Here is a 27,017-nt window from a genome sequence, read left to right on the forward strand (position 1 = left end):
ACAGTACAAAGTTAATTGGACACAGCTGGAAATGAAGATTCTGCCGCACTGCACTATTTCCAGCGCCCACTCATTCTCTGACCAACTAAAGTGCTCACATCACTTCAAGTGATGTGATCAAGGTGTACCTACAATGAGTTTATCCAAAACATCATTCAAGTTACTCAACTCAAGACAATCTGGGCAGTGTGCACAAGAACCAGATTAGGAAACTGATCCCTTGGTGCTCCCTTGACAGAAGTACAAATAAACTATACAGTTGGAACACAACTGCAGAAAGTGACTGTCCGCTACTGTACAAAGACGAACACAACAGGGACCTGGTCCCTTAGGGTTATCTGACAAATGTACAAGTTAACTACAGTTGGAAATCAACTGCAGAAAGTGACTGCCTTCAACTGTACACGCAACAGTGCAGCAGACAGTGCAACAGTCACTTCCCATTGAGAAAAAACATGTACTAATCAAGATTTGACATCACCATTGTGAATTGACATCACCATGGTAATTCCTTTTGTAATATAACAACCTGGTGCATGGGATCTGATCACTTGAACATCTTGCAAAATCAAAAAAGGAAATATTCTCAAGAACCTCTCTCAAGAACAAAGTTGCTGCAACCTCAAAGACCTGATCCAAGATTGATGATATCTTAAGTCCTTAGGACCTTGTGTTGAGTCTTTGTTATGTGTTCTTCATTGTAACTCCTATCCTACTTTCTTAGAAGCGTTGATTAGGAAACCTTTGTAAATCCGTAAACTCCTTGAGTTTATTTTGTGGCTAGGTTTAGTCATAAGCAAAAACCTTTGTATCCGTAGTTGACAATGTGGCTTGTGGTGGAAACATCACAAGTTAGTCAAAGCCTTTGTAACTAGGATAGTTATGGAGTGTATTGTGATGAGAGCATCATAAGTTAGTTGAAGTCTTTGCAATAGGGTTATTGTAAAGTGGATTGTAATGGGGAGATTGGAAGTTAGTGAAGTTAAAAATCCTTTGCCTTATTTACATACTATTTTACTAGCATTCTCAGCAGAATCTTGTAGAGGACTAGGTACTCTACTGTTTGGTGAACTCACACAAATTAACAAAGTGTTTGCTGCCTGGGCAGGAAAGAAAACACATTGCTAGATACATGGATTTGGTTTTGATGGAGTGTTTTGAAAGTGGAAGGCAGATCAACTGGCCTGCATTTATGATCATGCTACTTGATAGGGTTATCAATGGCTTCAAGGCCCATGCCACTCCTTATGGGTTTATTCTCACTACTGTTCTTGCTCGTTGTAAGGTGCCACTGAAGAAGTGGGAGATGTCCACAAGCAAAGATCATTTTGGAATCAACCCTCTGATTGCTTGTGATTATGAGGTCAATGTCATTCCCAATGAACCTGGTTCATCTAAAAAGACACCTATCAATAGCAAGGTTAGAGCTCTATTGCAGGAGAGTGGGGGAAAAGGATGCTGAGATAGCTAGGTTGAAGACTCGATTGGCAGAGGTTGAATTTGAGAGAGACGCTCTCAGAACTGAGCTCACAAAATAAAAGGAGAAGAATGATGGCATTCTTCAAGACATGTTGCACCTTCTCCAAGCCAAAACCCAACCCTCTAGTTCTTCCAAACCTTAATTTCATTAGCCTTCATTTCTTAAACTTTGTCTAGACCTTTCAGTGACCCAAATTAGGTATTTTTCTTGTTTTGCTCATGTTTTAACTGTTTTTGTTTCTTTTTGCGAATTGTGGCAGAATCATATTCTTTATCAATGAAGTTTGTTGTTTTTGCTCTTGATGTCTGTTTATTTTTCCTTGATAGTTTGAATATTTATATTTTATTACTGATGATTAATCCATGAATGCACTTGCAGTTTCCCCAGCGACGATAAGTAATTTTTAAAATTCTGGGGATAACACTTTGTTTATGCAACTTTTCGATGATGCCAAAAGGGGGAAAAGATATTGTGCTTTATATTCTGAATAAGTGATGTTTATAACCTAATGAACCTGGTCTTTGATGATAAGTGGAAATTTTCTAACTTTGCATTGATGTTTGAGCTGAGTTCTGATAAGGCCTAAGCGAGTGAAAAGCATAGAGTTTGTCATCATCAAAAAGGGGGAATTTGTTGGCCCAAGTAAAGGTGAGTTTTGAAGATTGATAAAGGAACTCAAACATGGACCAAGTCCATCCTAGTGAAGCACAGATGTGGTCAACTTAAGCATATGAGATGTACGTAAAGGAGATAAACCTAACTTACCAGAAGTGATATCTCCTGATCCTAATCGAAAAGATTGCATATTGGATAAGGAAAAAGACTCCTTACTCAAAGAGAACACGGATTAAGAGAATGATAGAGTTAGGTGTTGAGATCAACTAGAACTCTTCCACCAAGGAAGAGTAGTATCAGAATTCTAGTCAATCTTTATTTACTAACTCCATAAATATCAGTATTGTTCTCTTTACAAGTAACACACATAAGCAGAAGTTAAATGTGAATTGAGAGCAAAATAGCAAGGCAATTTTGCAAGCAATTTATGTGTGATTCAAACGTGCAAACCTGAAGCTACTTGAACCAGATAGAAGAACCAGTTCCAAGTATCTGTCTTTTATTTCTAGTTCAATTGTAGTAGGTGTTTTCATATTGTACCTTTCTGCTTTATCTAGAAGCAACTATATTTGGTACTCAGAGTTTTCAAGTTAGAGTTAACTTGAAGTTGTCGCAATAGTTGAGCCTATGTGCTACAATGAGATTAGAGTTAATCCTAGGTTTACAAAAGAGTTTTTGTAAATGTTGTTTTTGGCTCAGTGATTTTAGTGGAGAGTTTGGAAAAATCCTACTGGAAAGTAGGTCGTGGTTTTTTCACCTTTTGAGCCAGGTGTTTTTCACGTAAAATACTTGTGTTCTTTACTTTCCGCATTTACTATTTCTGGAATAGTAGGTTAAGGAACACTTAGAAGAACCAGATTCTTCTTTAATCAGTTTAAGCAAAAAATTGAACACCACACAAATCACCCCTTCCCCCCTCTTGTGTGGTATTGAAGTATAAAATATCAGGTTCTTTCCCCGATTATTTTAAATTATTTTTCCAAAATATTTTGAACGTTATCGCATCTTCCAACAACCATGGTTGTTTTTGAAAGCTTGCAAATATTTAGAAACAGTGCCAGAAAATGGCTATTATATCTTGATCCCAGAATCTTTCTTTACAAAATTTTCTGAACTTCTTCTTCTTCTTCTGTACAAGTAAATTCCAGTGTGATTTACAGTCATTAAGTGGTCCGTCGTTTACCAGCATTTTTGGTACCAATACTCTGATGATTAAATCGTTCTATCATGGGAGGATAATATTCCAATATTTCAGGTATTTGAGGGAAATAATTTCCTTAAGGATACACTGTGCATCTAGTGGGCTCGATTTTCATTCCGAAATTTATTTTCATATTATATTTGATTATTTCGAGATTAAGCTTTACTTTTGATTCTGTTTTCTGTTTCAAAAATATTACTGTTTCATTATGTTATAGTATTACAGTTTCACTTGCAATATTAACTTTTGTTAGTTACACAAGAAAATATTCACGTGAATTCGAGGAAATAGAATTCACTAGATTTTCAAACATTTCTAATCCCTTTTAGTCGAGAAGTTTTATTCCTTTTTGTCTCACAAATTTGTGGACCACAATCTTACACTTTTGGATCCACAGAAATCTGGATCTACAAAACTGTGAAACAAAAAAGTTGTCTGATACAATTAGTGTCAGTTGTATGAGATACAAAATAGAATTTTTTCTTTTAATCTATGCTCATTATTCTTCTTTTCCTTTTTGAATTGACCACTACCACCACTTCCCACGTCTTTTTCTAATAGCATTCACATCATTGAATTTGAAAAGCATATATTCATGAACGATTAAGCTTTTAAGTAATTAATTAAGTCGACATCTGTACTAAACACATTGGATCTGTGATCACGCCCAACTATGCCTTATAAAAGAACAATGCGGGCGTTGCAAATATAACCTGAGTATTTATGCCCAGAATCGAATCCATAGAGAATTAACCTATCAATTACTTTCATTGGACTTACTAAATTCTTTAGAATCAACTTCCCCAAACGTTGTGAATAACAGTTGATGGTATATTTAATAACTAAGATTGAAAGTCAATAAACAGTTGTAAACTAAATATGCTTAAGTTGTGAACAATAATGAGAAGGTTCTAAGGTAGTGATTTCCCCTATTGATGGAATCCCTTCTGTTTATGTTTCATATAGATTTACCAACACATCTCTATCAATCATGAGCACTCTTTTTACCGTGAATCTCTCCCGAGTAATCACGATAATTTATTAGACGCACTCTCCCGAGATACGCTAGTTGGCTTTGTTTATTATAGTTCACTTTAGATTGCACCCAAGACTTCGTTATCCCTAATCCCGCCTTTAAACTGGCAGTTATAGAGCCCTCTTATACTTTGGGAGTGGTGTTGTTCAACAATCACCTAAACATGCACTCTCTCCCGAGTTATGCACACTAATTAGGCACAACTAATTGAGGATCATGTCAATTAACTACAACAAATACATAGTTGAACAAATAGAGATTAAACTGGCAAACTATATTAACATAATCAAGAAGTTCATCCTTCAATAAGTTCCATCAAAACTCTAGATAAAGGATTTAGCTACTCATGACAATGGGTAAATAAACTATGAAAATATTCATGATCAAAATTGCCAGAAAAATAAAGAGAAGAAGAAAATATGATGTTTTGGGTGATCTTTCACACTTGTTTTTTCTTGCCAAAGTACTCTAAAAACATTCCATGCCTCCCTTGGGCGAGTTCTGTTGTTTAATATAGGGTTTTGGGCTAAAAATCCCGTATTTTGCACTTCAGTCCCTCAATTTTCCGCTTCATATCGCGGTCCTACCGCGGTTACGCCAGGACCGCGGCCAACTAGCCTTTCAAAATCCACAACAGCCTTTTGCCGTGGTCCGACCACGGTTACGCCGGTACCGCGACAGTCCATCTCCAGTTTTGATTTTGCTGCCTTCGTGTGGTGCACTTAGCGGATATTGTAAGATTGCCTCTTTTTCTCCGTAATTGATCCCAAAAGTACTCCATAGACTTCTTTGATTGTATATAGCTTGCAAAGCATGAAAAACACTAATCAGAGCATTTTGTTATCACTTTTTACCATAAAAACTATACAAGAAGGTGGTTCTTGAGGGCCTAATTATAGTCCAATTCACCTATTATCAACACCCCACACTTAAATCTTTGCTCGTCCTCGAGCAAGTTGAACCACACTTCTAGGCCTAATCGTTCGATGCATTACCCAGTTTATGTCACACCCACCATTATGAAAGAACAATCTAAGCAGTGCAACAGCCACACCTCAGATGAAGACTCTAATGCCATGCCACACTCGTGCTTACTCTAGTTACTCTAAACAGAGGTGAAAACTTGCTTTTTCTTACTGAGTCACATGCCCTCACATCACATTTCTGAGAGAAGTTCCACACACATAAAATCAAGCAACAAGGAACTATAGATAGAACGAATCCACTCACTCTCAGCAAAGAACATTCACATGCCACATAGATACACCATAAGCTTGCCCTTAGTGTAATACTCTACTAATCGAGTTGTTCAGTCCAAGATCAAGAGGTCTTTATTTGGTTATAATGTAGGCTAAGGGACGTGTAGGATATATTTGGATATAGTGACTAACCTCCCTAAACACTTTTAATACAATTGTTCCCTTTATTCTAATTTCCATGTTCAACCCAATCATTCTTCCACACTTGTTTCATAGGCTACCCCCACTTTTTTTTAGCCGATTGGCAGTACATAAACTAATATACAAGATTATAGAATTACCAGTACAAAAGAAAAGCAGAAGAAAGACTACAGCACAATGAAAATAACTTTAAATGACAGGCATAATTAACTGCTTCCTTATTTCTCTGATATTTTTCCTTCTTTAATCATTCTGTTCCTCTGCTTCAAACGGTCAACATTAGCTTGTTTCTTCTCTTTGCCCCTCTTCATAGCATCTAGTAGCTTCCTCTTTTTACGAGGCATGAGAACATCGAACATGTTGTCTGCGTCCTTGGAAATTTGTCTTATATCTGGAATAGAATCTCCTCCAGTATCAATGTCCTCAGAAATACTATCCTTGTTCCCATCTGAAGCAGTAGAAATTTGGGTACTTCCAAGTTCTTTTTTTAGTTCATCATGATACTGCTTCTGAAGAATTGACATCTTGCATTTTTTCTTGGCAGCTTCAATAGCTTCAGCACGGTCAATGACGCCTTCCACAAGTAAATTTTGAGGGTCGTCCAAATACTCTTTTCCCACCCCTGGCATTGGAAGCACTTCTTATCTTGCAGCTGCCTGTAGACGCTTGATGGTCTCTGCATATTCAGGAACATATCCTTCGGCCTAATTATCAACAAAAGGTGACAAGTGTGGTGGAGGAATCCTTCCCACAACATATTCATCAACTGGTAAAAGGATACGTGCATTAATACAATCATAAATCCACTGTGGCTGGACATATTCTCGGGAAAGGAATTTATGGCCCTGAGTGGGACGGTCAACAATCTGATAAGTAATACTCTGGTCAGTCTCTTTAAATGGTGCCCCTTCTCTATCCCAAGAAACTATACCACCAAAAGCAGGGATAACAAACAATAGTGACTCTCTCGGAACCTCACAACTCAAGAAGAACTTGACATCCTTGAAAAATGCTTTGCATTTTCTTGTTTCGGAATCATCTTCATCACTTTCTGCAGCATTTTGAACAAGGTGCATTAAGGCACCTGGTTCATTGGAAGGGAGCTATTATTGAAGTTGAGCCAGTCTAAGTTCAGATTCATCATAGTTTGTCCCCTCTCCCAGGTCCTTACTCACATCAGAGTCAAAGATACTAGCAGTTTTTGTCTCTGTCGTAGAGGCTCTACTATCGAAGAACCTAGATAATGCATAAAGATCAGCAGCTAAAGCTTCAAGCCGAGAATCAAGAATGGGAGGATATTTCACATTTATTGAATGGTAAAGCTTGAAATTAACAAAAGCTAGGAGTGTCTCGTAAAATTCCAAGAAAGTCAGCATAATGCTGTAGTCAACGTCAGCAGGAAGTACTTGTTGCAATGCATGTGGAGTTAACCAAGTGATTTTTTGCCTATCTATTTCTGCCTGGTAATATATTCCTTTCACTGATATAAATGTTTTCTATAGTTTGTGGGTGCGCGAAATGTAGTCTTGCCATTTATGGCTCAAACTTCGACAGTTATGGACACGGTTTACCGATATCTTCTCTCTTTCTACAGCAGGCAATGCAGCAAACAAGTGCACCATACTAAGGCAGTCATCCAAATCTCTAAGTGCATCAATGAATTTAGGGTACCTCTCTCGAATAAGCATGTCAAGGGTATAAGTGGGTTTTCGAGTTAACAGGCGTTCAGCAAGATCCCGGTTTTTCTTTGAGACTACTTTTTTAATCTTTTTCTCGTATGCTCGCATTTCTTTGAACTTCTCGAGTAAGGGCTCATGTTTAAGGAACAAAATATCTTTCGTGTGATAGTAGGTATGGTGGTTTCCCTTAACCTTCTTCTTTGGTTCACGGGGGAAAATACCTTTCAAGATGCATAGCTTCCTGAACAGTGATAAACTGACTTGAAGGTATTTCACAGCTTGTGATTTTGTAATATATCTTGCTGCATTTCCTTCCTTTTTCTTTCCCTGAAAACAATAAACAAATTGCATCAATTTTTTTGCATCAAACGATAAGCTGTCGATGGCGGCTTTAGGGTAAAGCAATTGAAACTCCCCCCACTTTTCTTTAGGTGCAACTGACCTCTTTTTTTTTCTCTTTTTATTTTTTTTATTTTTAACAGCCATTGCACCATTCAAGTATTTTCCTGATTTTCCTTTTCCCACTCCATTACCACCCCACACTTTGACTTTTATATGCTCTTTAACGATTCAAGTGATTCTAGGAGGTACAGGTTCAAACAGTCAAACTATTCAAACACAGGATGTAGGTTATTGTAAGGTTATCAAAGAACAGGCTTCAGGCTCTAAGGGGTTAACTATGGCAATATGTACAGGTGGATTCATAATTATACAGGCTACACAAAGAACTACATCAATCATCTCTAAGGCCAAACAACTTCTATTTCGCTTTGCAAACACACAGAGCAAGTTCTAGGTATCGCATGCAAGCACAGAATACAAGTATTATCTCACACACACTTGTCATGTAACTCATTCCGAATTAGTTTGTCAACACACTCACGTGAGCGTTCAAGAAAGACAAGGTGTGCAGAATTAAGGTATAAAATTACGAGTCTACAAACGAGCCTAGACGTCGCACCCTCAAGTTCGTTTTAGTTATTTGCAGGTGTGTACATTACGGGTTGCATTCTTGTCTTCACCCATCTTGGTCCAATAGAGTCCTAAGGGTCCTAAAAATATTAAAGAAAAATTTACCTAACCCGGTTCATGAAAAGCCCTTGGAAAAGAACCGTGGTCAAAAGAAAAACCAAGGAGGAATTACTACACTACCTAAAAAGAAAAATAAAATAAAAAAAATCTAAATGGACTACTTCCCTCAAGAGTACTTTCCAAGTGGTCCGTCCTCGGGAAGAGTCTCCTACATTTATTTATTTTACAATCAATGTATATGTACACTAAGAATACACCACTAAAGCAAGTCTCCCACCCCACATAAAAAGAATATGGCATGTCCCCATGTCATAACACAAATAAAGTGCAGAAGGGTAAGAAGACTTCCCTGAGCATCACTCAGAGTCGGAGACGGTGCTGGGATCCACATGACAAGCCCTCCCCAAAGCATGGAACCAAGCTATCATCCGGATCTCAGACCTGGCCTGCCACTGAGACATAGCATCCATACACACATGCATGCCATCCATCGAGGAGCGAAGATCTGCCACCTCTTCCTCCAAAGAATGCAACATGGGTTGGCTGGACTGTGATCTAGAGAACCCTGCCCCAGTATGGGGTCACCGAGAGGATCCAGCTCCATCATAGGATCTCCTGGATGGTGCCATGGGTGCTGGGGCGTCATCCTCATCATCAAGCTCAATGGTTGTGGGTGCATTTCTGCCCACTATGATCTTTGAAGCTCTGAATGCCGCTTTTGCAGGCAAAGATCCATCTGTAGGATTGGTGGGGACACCATCCAGCAGACACAACCTTGTCACAAGTGAGGGGAAGTAAAACCCCCTAGATAGTAGAGGTGACCGAAGGATCATTTCATCTCCAATAATTCTCGCCACATCAAAGTCTTTCTTGGTGACGAAGCACCACACCAATAGAGCCCGTAGGTGGTTCACATCTGTCGTATTTCCCGTGGGCAATAACCGGCTGCAAATAATGGTGAACCAGCACTTAGCCTCATGTGTGAACGACTTGGAGTGAAGGGTAATGTTTTCTTGTAGCCAGATTGGTCGACCCCCTGCGCAGATTGTCTCAATCATAGTGTCCCAAGTGACCCCTTGGGTGTCGTGGTAATGATCAATGTCACCAGTGAACTGGGGCAGCTGCAAGACCTGGCGAATCTTCAGAATTGAGGCATCTACCACCCTGCCCCGCACAATCGCAGACCGGCACAAATGTTCCGGGCAGTTCGCGTAGAACTCCCGGACCATTATTGGGTTTGCCGTCTCAGGTTCATCAAACAAGAACTCCATCTCCCTCCGTCTGATTTCCTCATACATGTATGCTTTTTCCATACGGAGGGCATCCCTATCAACAGGAATCTCAGGGACAAAGCTTTTGGTGGCCTTAGCATGAAACGCGTCCTCTGCCTCCTGTGACTGGAACCTGGTGGCATCATATATTGGCATTTGGGAAGTACTTGCCGAGCTCTTTCGCCTTTTGCGAGCCATATTACCTGCAGACAATTCAGGGTAACAATCTTATGCATCCTAACATGTGCCAATCGGATGGGTACTCAGACTTCGCCACCTGATGGCACCAAACAGTTTCCTTTTGTCTATCAATACCAGTATGCCCAATTAGTAAGGTGCCCAGAGTTGACAACCTCCACTATTGCCCTCACACCACTATTAATTCTACAATTTCACCATATAATACCCCACACAATCTCCCACAAGGGAATCATGTCAAATGCTACCACCACCACAAACTAAGAAGGGCACAAAGTGCTCCAAAATTTTACAACACACCCCAATTTTCGGCCATTTAGGCCCCTCCACCAAGCTTCACCCTAAAAAATTTGTTTAGGCCTCCAAACATTCTAAAAATCGCCCCCAAGTTAAGCACAATAAAAACCCAATCATTTAAGCATCAATCATGTCCAAAAGAAACAAATAATGGAGAAAAGGAAAGAAAAGAAAGAAAAAAAATTAAAAAAATTTACACTAAAACACTACCTAGGGTTTAATTGAAACTAATTTAGACTACTCATTATACTAAGTTATGGAAAAGAAAGAGAAAAGAATAGAGAAGCTTACCTTGAGGATGAATGGAAGGGATAGGTTGAAGAGAGAGAGAGATGGAGAAGAAAGGAGGGGCAACAATGGAGGTTTGAGGGATAGGAGATGGTGTGAAAGAGAGAAGAGAAGAGAGAAGGGGATGGGGGTTGCGGGTGGTTTGAAGAAAAGAAGGGTTTGGGGGAATAGTGGGGGGTTAGGTTTATTAAAAGGGGGGGGAAACAAAATCTGGCCCGTGCTGGTCTGCCGCGGTCCTACCGCGGTTACGCTGGGACCGCGGTAGACCTCTTTCAGAGGGGGTATTTGACCGCGGTCCTACCGCGGTTACGCGGGGACCGCGGTAGACTTCTTTCAGAAGAGGTCCTTGACCGCGATCCAACTGCGGTTACGCTGGGACCGCGGTCTGGGCATGTTCTTGTTACTTTTTTTTATGCATTACACTTACAACACATTCGTGGATTGCCTCCCATGAAGCGCCTGATTTAACGTCGCGGCACGATGCAGATGAGCGCATTTAAGGCTCGCTCGACCTCTGTGGTTCAGTCAGGTGTAGCTCAGACACTTCCTTTGGTTCGCACATGCCCACATATAGTTTCAATCTCTGCCCATTGACTCTAAATGTACGAGATTCTTTCTTTGTGGCAATCTCGACAACACATGAAGGGAAAACTTCAACCACTCTAAATGGTCCAGACCATCGTGACCTGAGTTTACCCGGAAATAGCCTTAATCGTGAGTTATAAAGCAACACCATATCTCCAGGATTGAAATTTCGCTCCACAATGTTCTTGTCGTGCAACCTCTTCATTCTTTCCTTGTACAAGCTTGTGCTCTCAAAAGCAATATGTCTGAACTCGTCGAGTGCATGCAATTCTATGATTCTCGTTGTGCCCGCAGCCTCGATGTCTAGATTTAGCTGTTTCAGTGCCCACCACGCTCTATGTTCAAGTTCCACTGGCAAATGGTAGGCCTTCCCGAACACCAACTTATATGGTGACATACCAATCAGTGTTTTAAAAGCAGTTCTATAGGCCCAGAGTGCATCATCTAACTTTTTCGCCCAATCAGTTCTTGTGGCGTTCACAGTCTTGGTTAGCACACTCTTTATCTCTCTGTTGGACACTTCAACCTGCCCACTAGTTTGCGGGTGATAAGGGGTAGCCACCTTATGGCGTACATCATACTTTGCAAGCAACTTCTTGAAAGCTCTATTACAGAAGTGAGTGCCTCCGTCACTGATAATCGCTCTTGGTGTCCCAAATCTGGTGAATATGTTCTTCTTCAAAAACCCCACCACCACTCTTGCATCATTAGTGGGCAATGTTCTAGCTTCTACCCATTTGGACACGTAATTCACAGCAACAAGTATGTACTTATTGCCATAGGAGCTGACGAAGGAACCCATGAAGTCAATCCCCCAGACATCAAACACTTCCACCTCTTGAGTTGGGTTCATGGGCATCTCATGGCGACGGAAAATGTTCCCGGTCCGCTGACATTCATTGCAGCCCTTCACCCATTGGTGAGCATCTTTAAACACTGTTGGCCAAAAGAATCCGGCCTCAAGCACTTTTGCAGCTGTCCTGACCCCTCCAAAATGTCCTACATAAGCCGATGCATGACAAGCCTGCAAAACAGAAGATTGTTTTATCTCGGGGACACACCTCCGGATCATATTGTTAACACAAATTCTAAACAGGTAAGGCTCATCCCAATAATACATGTGGCAGTCATGATAAAATTTTTTCTTTTGTACAAATGAAAGGTCATAGGGAACTATACCGCAGGCCAGGTAATTTGCAAAGTCTGCATACCATGGCGCTTCCTCAAGATTAGTAGCGAGCAGCTGCTCGTCTGGAAAGGTTTCCAGAATATCTTCAACCTCAACTGCACTTTCAGCTCCCTCAAGTCGTGATAGATGATCAGCGACTTGGTTCTTTGTGCCATTACGATCACGAATTTCAAGGTCGAATTCTTGCAGCAGCAACACCCAACAAATCAGGCGCGGCTTAGACTCCTTATTCTCAATCAAGTACCTGAGAGTTGCATGATCAGTGTATACAATTACTTTAGAACCAATCAGATATGATCTGAACTTGTCGAAAGCAAACACCACAGCCAACATCTCCTTCTCAGTCACAGTATAGTTCAGCTGGGCTCCACTCAGCGTTCTACTAGCATAGTAGATTGGATGCATCAACTTGTCCTTCCGCTGTCCCAGCACTGCCCCCACTGCGTAGTCACTGGCATCACACATAAGTTCGAATGGTTGCTCCTAGTTGGGGGCAACAATGATATGTGTTGTGACCAGTCTCTTTTTCAGCTCCTCGAATGCTACCCTGCAATCATCAGAAAACAAGAAACGGTGATCTCTTTCTAACAACTTACAGAGAGGGTTGGTAATTTTTGAGAAGTCTTTTATGAATCTCCGGTAGAAACCGGCATGCCCAAGGAAGCTTCTGATTGCTTTTACTGAAGTTGGAGGAGGTAGCTTTGCTATTACATCCACTTTAGCACGATCCACCTCAATTCCTTTGCTTGACACCCGGTGCCCCAAGACTATGCCTTCTTGTACCATGAAGTGGCACTTCTCCCAGTTCAGAACCAAGTTAGTCTTGATACACCATTTCAGCACACGCGTCAGATTTATCAGGCACTCATCAAATGAATTCCCCACCACTGAGAAGTCATCCATGAACACCTCCATTATGTCCTCTACCATGTAGTGAATATGGCCATCATGCACCATTGAAATGTGGCAGGTGCGTTGCATAGGCCAAAGGGCATCCTCCGAAAGGCATAAATGCCATAAGGGCAAGTGAAAGAGGTCTTCTCTCTGTCCTCCGGTGCAATGGAGATCTGGTTGTATCTTGAGTACCCGTCCAAAATATAGAAGTGTGACCTCCCTACCAGTCTGTCTAACATCTGATCAATGAAGGGAAGTGGGAAGTGGTCTTTCCGAATGGCTAGATTTAGCTTTCTATAATCCATGCAAATTTTCCAGCTCGTGACTGTTCTTGTAGAGATCAATTCATTGTTTTCATTCTTAACTTCCGTCATGCCACCCTTTTTAGGTACACATTGAACTGGGCTAACCCAACTGCTGTCAGAGATTGGGAAGATAATTCCCGCGTCTAACCACTTTATTACTTCCTTCTTCACCACTTCCTTCATGTTAGGGTTCAGCCTTCTTTGGTGTTCCCTGAAATGTTTGTGTCCCTCTTCCAGTAGAATTTTGTGCATACAGTAGGCGGGGCTGATCCCCTTTATGTCTGCCATGGTCCACCCAATGGCGGTCTTGGACTCCTTAAGTTCCTGCAAGAGTTGTTGCGCCTGCACATCTAACAAACTAGATGAGATAATAATAGGTAATGTGGAGTTAGGTCCAAGGAATTCATACCTGAGATGGTTGGCCAATGGATTTAACTCCAACTTTGGTGGTTCTTCGATAGATGGCTTGGCTGGAGGAGTCTCTCGATTTTCCAAGTGCAAGGGCTCAAATTCTAGAGTTCTATCCCAGAACCCTCTACCCTCTAATGCCAACACCCATTCCGCCAGTTCCTTACCATTCACCTCATCCAAATTCATTAAACATGTAGCAAGGGGGTCCTCAATGGTTAGCACCTCATCATCAGTCTCTACGATTACATCCACGACATCAATAAGAGAACAATTGGCGAACTCACTTGGTCGCCTCATAGATTTCTGTACATTGAATGTTATCTCCTCATCGTTCAATCTCATCTTGAGCTCCCCGGTTTCACAATCAATGAGAGCTCTTCCTGTGGACAAGAATGTTGTTCCTAAAATTATGGGAATCTCTTCATCCACTCTGCAGTCTAAGATCACAAAATCTACAGGGAACACAAATTTCCCTACCTGAATTAGCACATCATCCAGTATACCAGAGGGTCGTTTCACTGTCCTGTCAGCCAGCTGCAACAACAACATAGAGGTGGGTCTGGCTCTTCCAATGCCCAGCCTCTTTTAAATCGCCAGGGGCATAAGATTGATGCTGACCCTTAGATCACACAGTGCTTTAGCAAAAGCAAAATTACCAATAGTGCATGGAATTGTAAAGCTCCCTAGGTCAAACAGCTTTTCTGCAATTGGTCTAGTCACCACTGCACTACATGTCTGAGTAAGAGTAACTATGGCCAAGTCTTGGAAATCAAACTTTCGGGACATCAAGTCCTTCATCATTTTCGCATACCCAAGCATCTCCTTCAAAGCTTCAATCAATGGTATGTTTACCTGGATTTGTTTCAGCATTTCGAAGAACTTCTTGTATTGTTCCTCCTTTTGGTACTTAGCCAGCCTCTGAGGGAAAGGTGCAGGAGGTCTCTTCTTCCCAATCAACTGGGATTGATCCTTATCAGCTGCTACATCAACTACTGGTTCCTGGACTATCTCAGCTTTTTTCTCGGTCGCATTCTGAATGCTATTTTCTTCCTGGGCAGGCTGGACTAGAACCTCTGTCAGTTTTGTTGACTCATCCAGCTCAATGGGCACTGGTATAAGTGTCTCAGCTTGTCTAGTTTCTAGAGCCCTCTCTTGCTCTACATCCAGATCTCTTCCATTACGTGGACTTACCGCCATCAGCTACTTTGAGCCTTGATCTTTTGGATTTATCTGGGTGTCTGCAGGTAGTGTCCTATGAGGACGATTGTTCAGAGACATAGAAATTTGGCCCACCTGTACTTCAATATTCTTGATTGCTGCATCATGTGCATCCACTCTCTCATTAATCTTTGCATTAGACCCAATAACCTGCTACATCATTGCCTCAAGTTTAGCAAACCCATCTTCCTGCCTTCCACCATGCTGCTGCCGAGGAGGGTGATACCCCTGCTGCTGATTCTGATTATTATATCCCTATGGCCTTGGGTAAGGTGCCATATTGTTAGGGGGTCTCATACCTCCCATGTTTCTATTGTTGAATTGTGGATGAACTGGCCTGTATTGCGGATTTTGTTGGCCCCAATTCTGACCACCCTGTCTCTGGCCTCCATAATTAGACACATAATTTATGTCTTTAGGGTAGTGGTGATGATCATGTTCTGCATTCCATTGGTTACCGATTGGCTGACTAATGCAAGATGCGCACAAGCCCCCATTGGTAGTATCTACAATATGTACCTACTGTTTTTGCCCTGACTCTTCCACCTTTTTGGTGAGTATACTCATCTGTGTCAATAAGGTGGCCATATTTTCAGCCATAGAGTTGGATGGATCTAAGGGCACTGAGTGAACCACTGGAGTGATAGGTGCATTCCTGGTTGTCCATCCTGAATTTTGTGCCATCTTGTTAAGCAGACTCTGGCCTTCTCTCCATGTTTTGCTCAAAAATGCTCCACCAGCTGAAGCATCAACAATGTTCTTCACGCTATCTGACAATCCCATGTAAAATCGCTGTCCCAACATCAGATCTAGAATACCATGGTGCGGACATATAACCAGCATCCCTTTGAATCGTTCCCATGTTTCATGCAGTGTCTCCATTGGTCTCTGTTTGAAACTCAAAATTTCATCAATTTGTTAAGCAGTCTTATTGGGTGTGTGGAACTTGTTATAGAATTGCCTGACTAACTCATCCCAAATTGTTATATAATTTATGGGAAGTGAGTTTAGCCAAGTCTGGGCAGCTCCTGTCACTGAGAATGGAAACAATAACAACTTTATTGCTTCAGGAGTTACGTTGGGATGCCTTTGGGTTTTGCAGATAGAGAGGAAGTTCTTTAAGTGCTATTGAGGATCTTCGACTTGCGACCCCGAAAATAGTCCCTTGTTCTGCAACAAGTGCAGCATGTTATTCGTAATTTGGAATGACTCAGCCTGTATCTACGGAACTACAATGGCTGTGGACATATTTTCAGCTGTGGGTTGTGCCCAGTCATAGAGAGCAGCCTCTGGCACTATTGGTACCGCTGGGTTTTCGTCGTGATCCCCCATGACTGTTTCGAATTGTGCAGTTGTTGGTTGTTGTTTGTTTTTTCGATTAGCCCGATTCAAGGCCTTAAAAACTTTCTTGGGATCTGATAATGCTTCAAATACTTCACCAGATCTCGATGAGTTTCTAGGCATGCACCTGTGCAACCAAGTCAACAAACGTTAAAATTTCAATGTAAAAATTGGGTGTAGAGAAAAAATGACTACAATAAGAATTTTTGTACTTCTTTCAATTGTAATTGATAACACTATTAATTCCCCCGCAATGGCTCCAAAATTTGATCACGCCCAACTATGCCTTATAAAAGGACAATGCGGACATTGCAAATATAACCTGAGTATTTATGCCCAGAGTCGAATCCACAGAATTAACCTATCAATTACTTTCGTTGGACTTACTAAATTCTTTAGAATCAGCTTCCCCAAACGTTGTGAATAACAGTTGATAGTATATTTAATAACTAAGATTGAATGTCAATAAACAGTTGTAAACTAAATATGCTTAAGTTGTGAACAATAATGAGAAGGTTTTAAGGTAGTGATTTCCCTTATTGATGGAATCCTTTCATATAGATTTACCAACACATCTCTATCAATCATGAACACTCTTTTTATCGTGAATCTCTCCCGAGTAATCACGATAATTTACTAGACGCACTCTCTCGAGATACGCTAGTTGGCTTTGTTTATTACAATTCACTTTAGATTGCACCCAAGACTTCGTTATCCCTAATCTCACCTTTAAACCCGCAGTTATAGATCTCTCTTATATTTTGGGAGTGGTATTGTTCAACAATCACCTAAACATGCACTCTCTCCCGAGTTATGCACACTAATTAGGCACAGCTAATTGAGGATCCTGTCAATTAACTACAACAAACACGTAGTTGAACAAATAGAGATTAAACTGGCAAACTATATTAACATAATCAAGAAGTTCATCCTTCAATAGGTTCCATCAAAACCCTAGACAAAGGATTTAGCTACTCATGACAATGGGTAAATAAACTATGAAAATATTCATGATCAAAATTGCAAGAAAAATAAAGAGAAGAAGAAAATATGATGTTTTGGGTGATCTCTCACACTTGTTTTTCTTGCCAAAGTACTCTCTAAAACATTACATGCCTCCCTTGGGCGAGTTCTATTGTTTAATATAGGGTTTTGGGCTAAAAATCCCGTGTTTTGCACTTCAGTCCCTCAATTTTCCGCTTCATATCGCGGTCCTACCGCGGTTACGCCAGGACCGCAGCCAACTAGCCTCTTAGAATCCGCAACAGCCTTCTTCCACGGTCCGACCGTGGTTACACCAGGACCGCAACAGTCCATCTCCAGTTCTGGTTTTGCTGCCTTCGCGTGGTGCACTTAGCGTATATTGTAAGATTGGCCTCTTTTTCTCCGTAATTGATCCCAAAAGTACTCCATAGACTTCTTTTATTGTATATAGCCTGCAAAGCATGAAAAGCACTAATCAGAGCATTTTGTTATCACTTTTTACCATAAAAACTATACAAGAAGGTGGTTCTTTAGGGCCTAATTATAGTCCAATTCACCTATTATCAATCTGCAAAATTATTGGGTATGCAAATAAAGTATCGAATTAAAGTTGATTCAAACACAAAATTATATTTTTTTTTGGTTTCCCGCCGGTGCCTGGTACCCGAGTTGGAACCCGACTATATCCGGACACGTGCCGCGTAGGGCCCCATTCGAGGGGAACCGCTTCCTACCAAGATATTTTCCAATACCCACGGCTCGAACTTGAGACTTCTAGTTAAGGGAAGAGCAGTTTCATCCACTGCACCACATCCTTTGGTGGTAAAAATAAAATTACATATAAATTATAAGATGTAGAAATACTTTTTTTTGGTCAATAGGATGATTTTATAGATAATACTAAACTGTTACAGGAGCTCTATTATGAGCCATCATTACAAAGGTAGAAGTACTGGTGGTAGTAGTGTCTCCTATATGAAGTACATTTTGGTTTCCAAGCTTTGCCAAGTTACTACATACAGAAACTGATGCTATTTTTTCTTTAGGTACTGCTTCTTTATCAGCTTGCAGGCTATTGCATATAGTTGTAGGTGGTTGCCAAAATACTAAGAGGTTGTTGCACCTTGCTTCCTTGGATCCTTCCTTGGGCAAAAAGGGATCTACTGAATTTGCCTCGCGAAAGCTATGTCGGACCACTGGATTTCCCAACTTCCTCAATAGGCACCTGCAAGAATCAATTAGTGTTTGATAGATAGGAGTGCAATGTTCTATTAGTTGCAGGACTTCCATTGAGTCGATTTCAATTTCAATTGGACTTAAAGCATGTGATATGGCTAGTTGCAGTCCTTGTTGTAGTGGTAATATTTCCATGTGGGTGTGATTTATAGCATATGAATATTTCCAGTAGCCAATCACCCAGTCTTCATTTGAGTTTCTGATACTCCACCAATTCCACCGCTATTTGTGTTAATGTTGTAGGCCCCATCTGTATTTAGTTTATAAATGCCAGAAATGGGGCGTGTCCATTTTACATGAATATGCCTTGTTTCTCTATTCTTTTCCTTGGGAGCAATTATGTGTATGAATTCTAGAGCCCTCTTAATAGGGGTGCTGATGGGGAGTAGTTGACGCTTGTTTTCAAAGGAATTATGATTTCGATTAACCCAAATATGTCATAGCGCAAATGGTAGAAAGTCAAGTCATTCAAGATGATGAGTGTGGAGCGAGATATTTAAATCTTTTAAGAGTTGAAGCCAGTGGAGATCATGGTATGGTAGTTGTTAAACGTTCAAGCGCATGTCTAACAAAAATTTCATTGCTATCGGGCATTCGAAGAATATATGGTGTTTATTTTCTTGTGTGGTGTTGCAAATGGTGCAAGTAGGTTCTACATTTAGGCCTATGTGGTGAAGGTACATTCTTGTAGGTAACCTATTACGAGAGCATAGCCAAAGGAAAATTTTTATTTTTTCCAACGTGTGTAATGACCATATCCAGTTGAAGTTGTAGTGTATGGGGGGTTTGTGTGAATGAGGGAGTAAATAGATTTGACTGTGAACATGCCATTGGCGTTGAGTGCCCAGTAGGGCGTGTCCTTAACACTGTCAGAGGCCGGGATAGATGTGGCTAAGGCTTTTAGGGTAGTCTCGCAGGGGATTTGGAAAGATAACTTCGCTCAGTCCCACTCATTATCTTTCCATAGGTGAACATGAGTGTCATGCCTTGTTCATTTTGGGTTAGGGGGCCATGAACAATTTCTCTAAGTGGAGGGGATTGGGGGATCCACCTTGAGTTCCATATATCGATTGAGGAATTTGCCCCAGGTGACCAAGCTATACCCTTAATGCAATACGTTCACCCTTTTAGAACATTTGTCCAGATGAAGGAATGAGAGGTAGAGTTTCGTATAGGGGTGTATTTATTAATCAATGTTTGCGCCCAAAGAGATTTAGGGTTCAAAAACAGACGCCACGAGAGACTCGTCAGAAGGGCCATATTTTTGTCATGGGCTTTACGAAGGCCCAGTCCTCCTTGATTTTTTGGGAGCGTTACCACATCCCAGCTAATATAATGAATTCTCTTTTTTTGAGGAAGGGTCCCCCAAATGAAGTCTCGTTGAATTTTATAAATATTGTGACAGATGAATTTTGGAAGGAGGAAATATTGCATGGCATATGCTGGGATTGTATTTAAGGTGGATTTTGCAAGGGTGACTCTTCCTGCTGGTGTTAGGAATTAGTTTGCCAACTATATAACCTATTTTTCATGTTATCAATGATGTATTGGAAATCGGAGGCCTTTAGTTTTGTATTGAGTATGGGGAAGTCCAAGTATTTGCCAAAATTATCAGTAGCTTTGATATTGAGGAGTTGAAAGACAAGTTGTTTAGTCTCCTCATGGCATTGGGGGGAATAGACAGCTTTGGATTTGGTGGGATTGATTTTTTGTCCCGAAAAGTAACAGAAGTATTGTAGGCTATTGTGGATCGAATGTATGACTTATGACTGGCATTGGCCATGAAGGTTAAGTCGTCTGTGTAGAATAAGTGGGATAGTTGAGGTCCTTTATTACTAAGAGTGATAGGGTCCCAGCGTTGAAGGTCTACTTGGTGGTTAATATATGTAGAGAGCAGTTCCATACACATGATAAAAATGTAAGGGGACAAAGAGTCACCTTGCTGGATGCCTCTTGATGGGGAAAAGTAGTTAGTTTTCGTAGCGTTAACTAAAATAGCAATGTTACTGCTAGTAATACAATTCATAATGAGGGAGGTGATCTTTGGGGGAAATTTGAAGAAGCGAAGAGTACGGTATACAAATGACCATTCTATGCGGTCAAATGCCTTTTCAAGGTCGATTTTTAGCATCAGTTTGCCCTTACTACCTTTTTGAGCGCTTAACATGTCTAAGGATTTCCTGAACGAGTATAGCATTATCACTTGCTCTTCTTCCTTTGAGGAAGGAGCATTGGTAGGGTCCAATGAGTTCAGGCAGGAACGGTTTAATGAGGTTGACGATGACTTTCGTAATAACTTTTTAGATTGTGTTACACAGCCCTATTGGTCGAAAATTCTTTAAATTGTTAGCATTCTTAAATTTCGGGATAAGTCATAATAAAGTTTCATTGAAAGCTTCAGGAACCTTTTGTGATCTAAAAATTTGGTGCCAATATGCCAGTACAGACTTTCCTACTATGCGCCAGTGTTTTTGATAGAAGAAGGGGTGGAGGCCATCGGGGCCCGGTGCTTTAAAAGGTTTGAAGGAGAATAATGCTTGAATAACCTCTTGGTTGAGGAGGGGTTATCAAGGGGTGATAGATCTATTTGGTGGTAGCTAGTGGGGCTTTTAAGGATATCGCTCCAGTTGGTATTGGTATGTTCCATGGCGAAGATGGATTGAAAGTAATGGAGTGTGTGTTGGGTCAATAGGTTATGATCTGTAATCCAATTGCCTTCTTCATCTTTGAAGAAGGAGATTCTATTTTTTCTTCTTCTATTAATAACGAATAGGTGGAAGAATTTGGTGTTTGCGTCGCCTTCGTTGAGCCAATTAACATGTGACCTAATTTTCCAGTAGTCTTCCTCTAGTTGCAAAATATTATTAAATTCACGAATGAGTTCTGCTTCTAGATATTGGAGGAAATTGCTAGTAGGATAAGAATGGGAATTTTGAATGCCTTCTAATCTAGCTAAAAATTTTCTTTTTATACTGAAGATATTGCCAAAGGTTGCATTACTCCAAGTAGTTATATTATTTTAGAAAGTGGCAGTGGCTTGTGGAAGGTCGTTTTGAAGCCAACTTTGTTGAACAATATTATGGAAATCTGGATGAGAGCACCAAAAGCTTTGTAACTTAAAAGGCTTCTTTGTAGGTCTAAAGATCGTAGTACTAGTATTAATTAGGAGAGGGTTATGGTCCGAATGCACCTTAGGGAGATGAGTGACCGTGGCATTAGGGTATTGTTGAAGCCATATTTCATTAGCGTGACATCTATCAAGGTGTTTAAGGATTAAGCCCTTGCGTCTTCTACGATGATTGGACCAAGTATAGCGGCTCTCTTTGAATCCTAAATCTATTAGATTACAATTATTTAAACAAGACCAAAAGCTGTGAGATCTACCTCGACTAATAAGCCGACCCCCCATTTTTCGTCTTGATTAATAACTTTATTAAAGTCTCCTGCTAATATAACCAAGGACCCCTATAAGTGTCAGCAACATTTTCTAAACTATCCCATAGGAGTCTGCGTTTGCTAAGATTAGTACTTGCATAGATGATACTATACAGCCATGAAATGGGGTTGGGCCATACCTGGATTATAGCATGAAGTTCTTGGTCCGTTTGCCTAATGTGGGTGACGGTGATCATATTTGTGAGCCACATAAACACAATCCCCCCTGCCCTACCTTGGGCAGGTACTTCAAGGAAATCATCAAAGTGGAATTCATCTTTGAGCTCCACATGGCTTTCCATCCTAGTTTCAAGCAAGGCCACCATGCATGGCTTGTGAGTGGTAAGAAGCTCTCTAAAATTACGTTTGAAGGCATCACTATGGGTCCCCCTGGTATTCCAAACTATAAAACTAGTTGGTCGATTCATGAGGGGAAGATGGGGAGAGGGGGTGAAGAGTCTTCCGACTCTTCTTCATAGGAAATTGGCTCCCCCTTAGGGTTGGGCTCATTACCACTGTATACTTGGACAAAGCTCTGTTCATCGCTAGATGTAGATCAAATGAGCACTTTGTCAGTGCAACTGGGCAGTTGAGGATGTACTTTTTTTCCTCTCTCTCTCTGAGAATATCATAAGGCTTGTGTCTCTGAGCCTTGAGATTTCTGTGAACGAGCCCACGGGGGGAGGCATCTCCTCCACTATGTGGATCTCTTCTGGTTCTTGTGGTGGTGGAGAAGGTTGTGCATTCATGTGCATGGGGGCATGTTGTGGTTGGACATGGTATTGAAATTGCTGGGGCTGCAAGGGAAGAACAGAGGGTTGATATTCATCATCTCCTGAGGAGGGAAGAAGGGGGGATCGTAAATGTGGTTCATATTGAGAAGGGGGTTGAAGTGTGGGGGTAGGTTCCATTGTTGTTGCATGTTGAGGTATAGGGCTGGGGCAATCGCTGGAGCTAGTGGATCCAATACATTTGCTAAGCACATGTGATTCATGTAGTTGTCCATGGCGAGCAACATTCCCTCCGTTATCTATTGTGCTAGGAAGTTGGGATTTTGGATGATAATTAGAAATTCCACTCCATTTATCACCATTGTGAAGAAACCAGCTTGTCCTGGGATCCCTTGTTCGATCCAGGATTGAGGTTGGTGAAGTGGAGGGAGTGCTTGTGTTGCATACACCAACTGGTGGTGCGCTAGTTGGGGTGGGAGGTTGTTCATTGGGGTGGTTGTGATTCTGTGAAAACGTGAGTGAGGGAGATGAGGAGTTGTTGTGTGCATGAGTTGAGTGTGGCGTTGCATTGTGAGGGAGAAAGGATAGGTTAATATCGGAAGATGTGTGAAGGGGGTTTGGGGGAGACAATGATTGCAAATCTTGGTTTGAAGATATATTAGGGCTGGTATTGGGGGAGCTTGGCGTGTTGGTGGTGGTATCCAGATTTAGAAAATCCATTTGCATGTCTACTTGGCTTAAGTAATTTGCCAAGTATGATGGGCAAGGAGAGGTGGAGGTATTGGGGGGGGGGGGGGGTAATGTTCAATTTTTCCTGAGGATATACGTTGGAGATTACTTGGCAGCGTATTTTTATATATTTGAGTAGTGGCAGTCTTATTTCTTGATAGGGACACGTTTGTCCCATGTGGCTGAGTGCTGGGAATATTTTCTCTTGTTTGTCTCGAAAGGGGTGAAGCGTGTATGGTAGGGTTAGAGGCGGCGTGAGGAGTGGTGGTTTTCACAAACTCCTCAGAACCCATATTGGGTAAAGGAAGGGTTGCAATTTGATTGGATATGATTAAACGTTTCTCATTGGGTAATTTCATTTTTCGGCCATTAGTAGGAGAAGTATTAGGGGGAGGTTCCATGATAGTATCTGTAATTAATGTTAGAGGCGTGTGGGGTTTTTCATCATAATATTTTAGATACCGGTAATTGAATTGAGTCCTATTGGGTTTAGGCTTATAGCCCATAGCCGGAGGGTTAGAAGACGTACCTTGTTCTCTTGGATAAAGGTTAACAGCCATACCTGGAGAGTTTGGAGACTTCTTTTCGTTGTTGTTTTTTCTTACCTCCTGTGATGGCCTGTTTTTATTCCTTCTCCTGGCGAATGAGACTGTGTGCCATTCATAGGTGTTGTTGTTCAGTGTTTGGTGGCTTTGATGTGGATTGTTGAGGTCTTTGTTTGTCGCTTGATCTGCTGCCTCCTTGCCTGGTGGTGATTCTGGCACTGGTTGTGTACTGTGTTGGTGGTGAGGGTAGTGGACGTTTGTATGGCCTAATATGCCGCATAGCTTACAAAGGAAACCCTCCCTTTCATAAATAATTTGTTGAAGGTGAGAGTCTATTTGAATGCACGTGGTCACTGGTTCTTCGAGTGGAACTTGGATGCATAGACGAGCGTATCTTCCTCTCAGTATGGAGCTGGTGCATGCATCGATCTTTAGTAGTGTGCCTAGTGAGTTCCCTATACGTTTGAGTAAATTTTCATCATAGTATTCCATTGGTAATTGGAGCAGTGGAACCCAGACTGCTGCATACGTTTGTTTTGCTTTTGCAGTCACAAAGTTGGGTTCCCATTTCTTCACAAAGAGGAAGTGTCCGTTAATAAACCAAGGCCCGTTCTTAAGGACATTATTCATGTTTTCCTCCTTTGTGAATTTCACTATGTAATAGTCAGAGCCCAGATCGATTAGCGGAAATTGCTCTGTGGGGTTCCATAATTGTTGTATCTTTGATTTTAAATAGTGATGCATAATTCTTTTTCCAAAGAGCTTTATGATTAGTGAATATTTCCATGTGGAGTATAGTCTTTCTTTTTTCGAGATAGATAATTGTATAGCCTTTATTGCACTGGATAAGCTATTGAGGTTTTGGTCACTGGGTATTGTATCACAAACTCCTTGCTTATCTTCATTATCTTGATGTTCCATGTCAATATCGATTATTTGCTCGCTTGCCAGCAATTTTTCCTTGAAGGTGGTTTGGACTGCTGGAGAATTAACACTTGTTTGGTGGACTGCTGGGGAATTGACACCAGTTTGGTGAATATCTGGTGGAAGAGTTTGCTATGGTGTTTTGATTCTCCATAGCAGTGTTTGCTAAAGAAAGATGTTGATTGAGAGAACTTCGGGGGCTTATCTAGACAAGGGTTAGTTTGATGTGGCGGTAATTATCATTTACCAATCCACGAATTATATCCGATATCGTAGAAATACTTTTAATAGCATGGAAACGTTTTAGGAAAAAAGAAGCTATAAGAGTTTGACTCAAAGCTTAGAACATTGTACAAATATTAAAAGACATTTCATCCTTGGGAACACTTTCAAAATAGATCATTTTGTGGGCGCCCTAGTGTTATGTAAGTGATTTTCTTTTGGATTTGAGTCATATAAATTACAAATTTAATATCTTTTACATGCTAAATGCAATTATAATCGTGATAATATGTATTTATTATTTTTACTAAATTATCAATTAGTAATATGTAAAAATTTACCTTGTAATTACAAGTAACCTGATTCGGTAAATAGTATAATTTCGATCTATCAGTATTGCTTAAAACTTATTAAACTCTTTATTTAAATATTGCAGTGGAAAAAATTATCAGATTGGAAAAAGTTTTTTTATTAAAAAAGAAAAGAAAAGAAAAGAAAAGAGCTCTCTCAATTGATCACTCATACCAACCAATATGCCTTTATCATAAAAATAAAAATACTCCAAGGTGCTTAGAACATAGAAAGTTCTTTTGTTTGTTTTTATCTTCCTTTTTTATGTTTTCTTTTCGACTTCTCTTTCAGTATATTAAGTAATAGTCTTAGGATACGCGCTTTGCGCGTGTACCCCATCTCAATAATATGTATAAAATGATTATATAAATCTATATCTATATCTATATCTATATCTATCTATCTATATTATATTAAAAATACGAAGGCCCTTAGCGAAATATCGTTCACCTTTTTTACCCTTTAAAACATAAAGTTCCCATTAGACAATATAGTAATTTAAGTATTGTAACATTTTTTGGTAAATTTTTGTAAATAATCTTGAATTATTTGCTATTAAACTTTGCCTTAATTATTTGGTTAAATTTTCTTCACGTTTCTTACGCAAGGAAACTTAATAAAAAAAGAATTTCTAATTTTCACTCTCATTAAATGACACTATCTCATTAAATTCGTTAGATTCCTTTTACTCTTTGGAGTATTAAATGAGTTATTATGTTTGCCTTAATTATTTGATAAAAGTTTTCTTCATGAGTGTTACACAGGAAAAATTCGGACTTGGGACTTAGTTAGATTCCCTTTACATTTGAGACTTGGTAAAAGTTGGGACTTTGGTACACAAGGAAAGTTGGAGTATTAAATGTGCCTTAATATTTGGTAAAAGTTTCTTCACGCTGGTTACACAAGGAAAGTTTGGACTTGGTTAAAATTCCTTTACGTTACGACTTATATTTTGTTAGAAGTCTTTATTATTTGGTAAATTTTTTTTGTCTTTTTGACCTACACATAAATTTACTTTAAATAATTCTTTTCATGTATCAAATTGTGTACCATATACTTCTATAAAAGAAGTTACAGCGTCACAATTTAATCGTCTAACTTCGCCCTATTCCAACATCACGATCTCAGGTTTTTTTTCTTTTACTAATATCAATATCTTTTGCTACTTCATATTTTGCAAGCACGTTTGCATGCATTATCTTTAGTGTTGCATCAAGAAATTTTTATTATATAATGTTTTGTTTCATATTTTGGACTTGGCTAATTTCAAATCTCACGTAACTTATAATTTTAATATAGGTTATTGAACAATTGCAATTCATCACAGAAAATCGGTTAGACATTCGATCTAAGTCTTATTACTTAAATATTAGTATTATTTCTCGTTTGTTGTATAATTAATAATACATATTGCTATGCC

At 40.2% G+C, this 27,017-nt stretch overlaps 1 non-coding gene and 1 pseudogene across 1 annotated transcript; one reads left to right on the forward strand and one right to left on the reverse strand.

Annotated features, from left to right (window-relative positions):
• Positions 1–5,853: 5,853 nt before the first annotated feature.
• LOC107760332 (pescadillo homolog) lies at positions 5,854–7,897 on the reverse strand (annotated as a pseudogene).
• An 8,016-nt stretch (positions 7,898–15,913) lies between these two features.
• Positions 15,914–16,020, forward strand: LOC142175000 (small nucleolar RNA R71). Its single transcript, XR_012704197.1, has one exon. It is a non-coding gene; the product is annotated as a small nucleolar RNA R71 (small nucleolar RNA).
• Positions 16,021–27,017: the final 10,997 nt, after the last annotated feature.

Source organism: Nicotiana tabacum, chromosome 20, assembly GCF_000715075.1.
Source record: "Nicotiana tabacum cultivar K326 chromosome 20, ASM71507v2, whole genome shotgun sequence".
NCBI lineage: Eukaryota > Viridiplantae > Streptophyta > Magnoliopsida > Solanales > Solanaceae > Nicotiana > Nicotiana tabacum.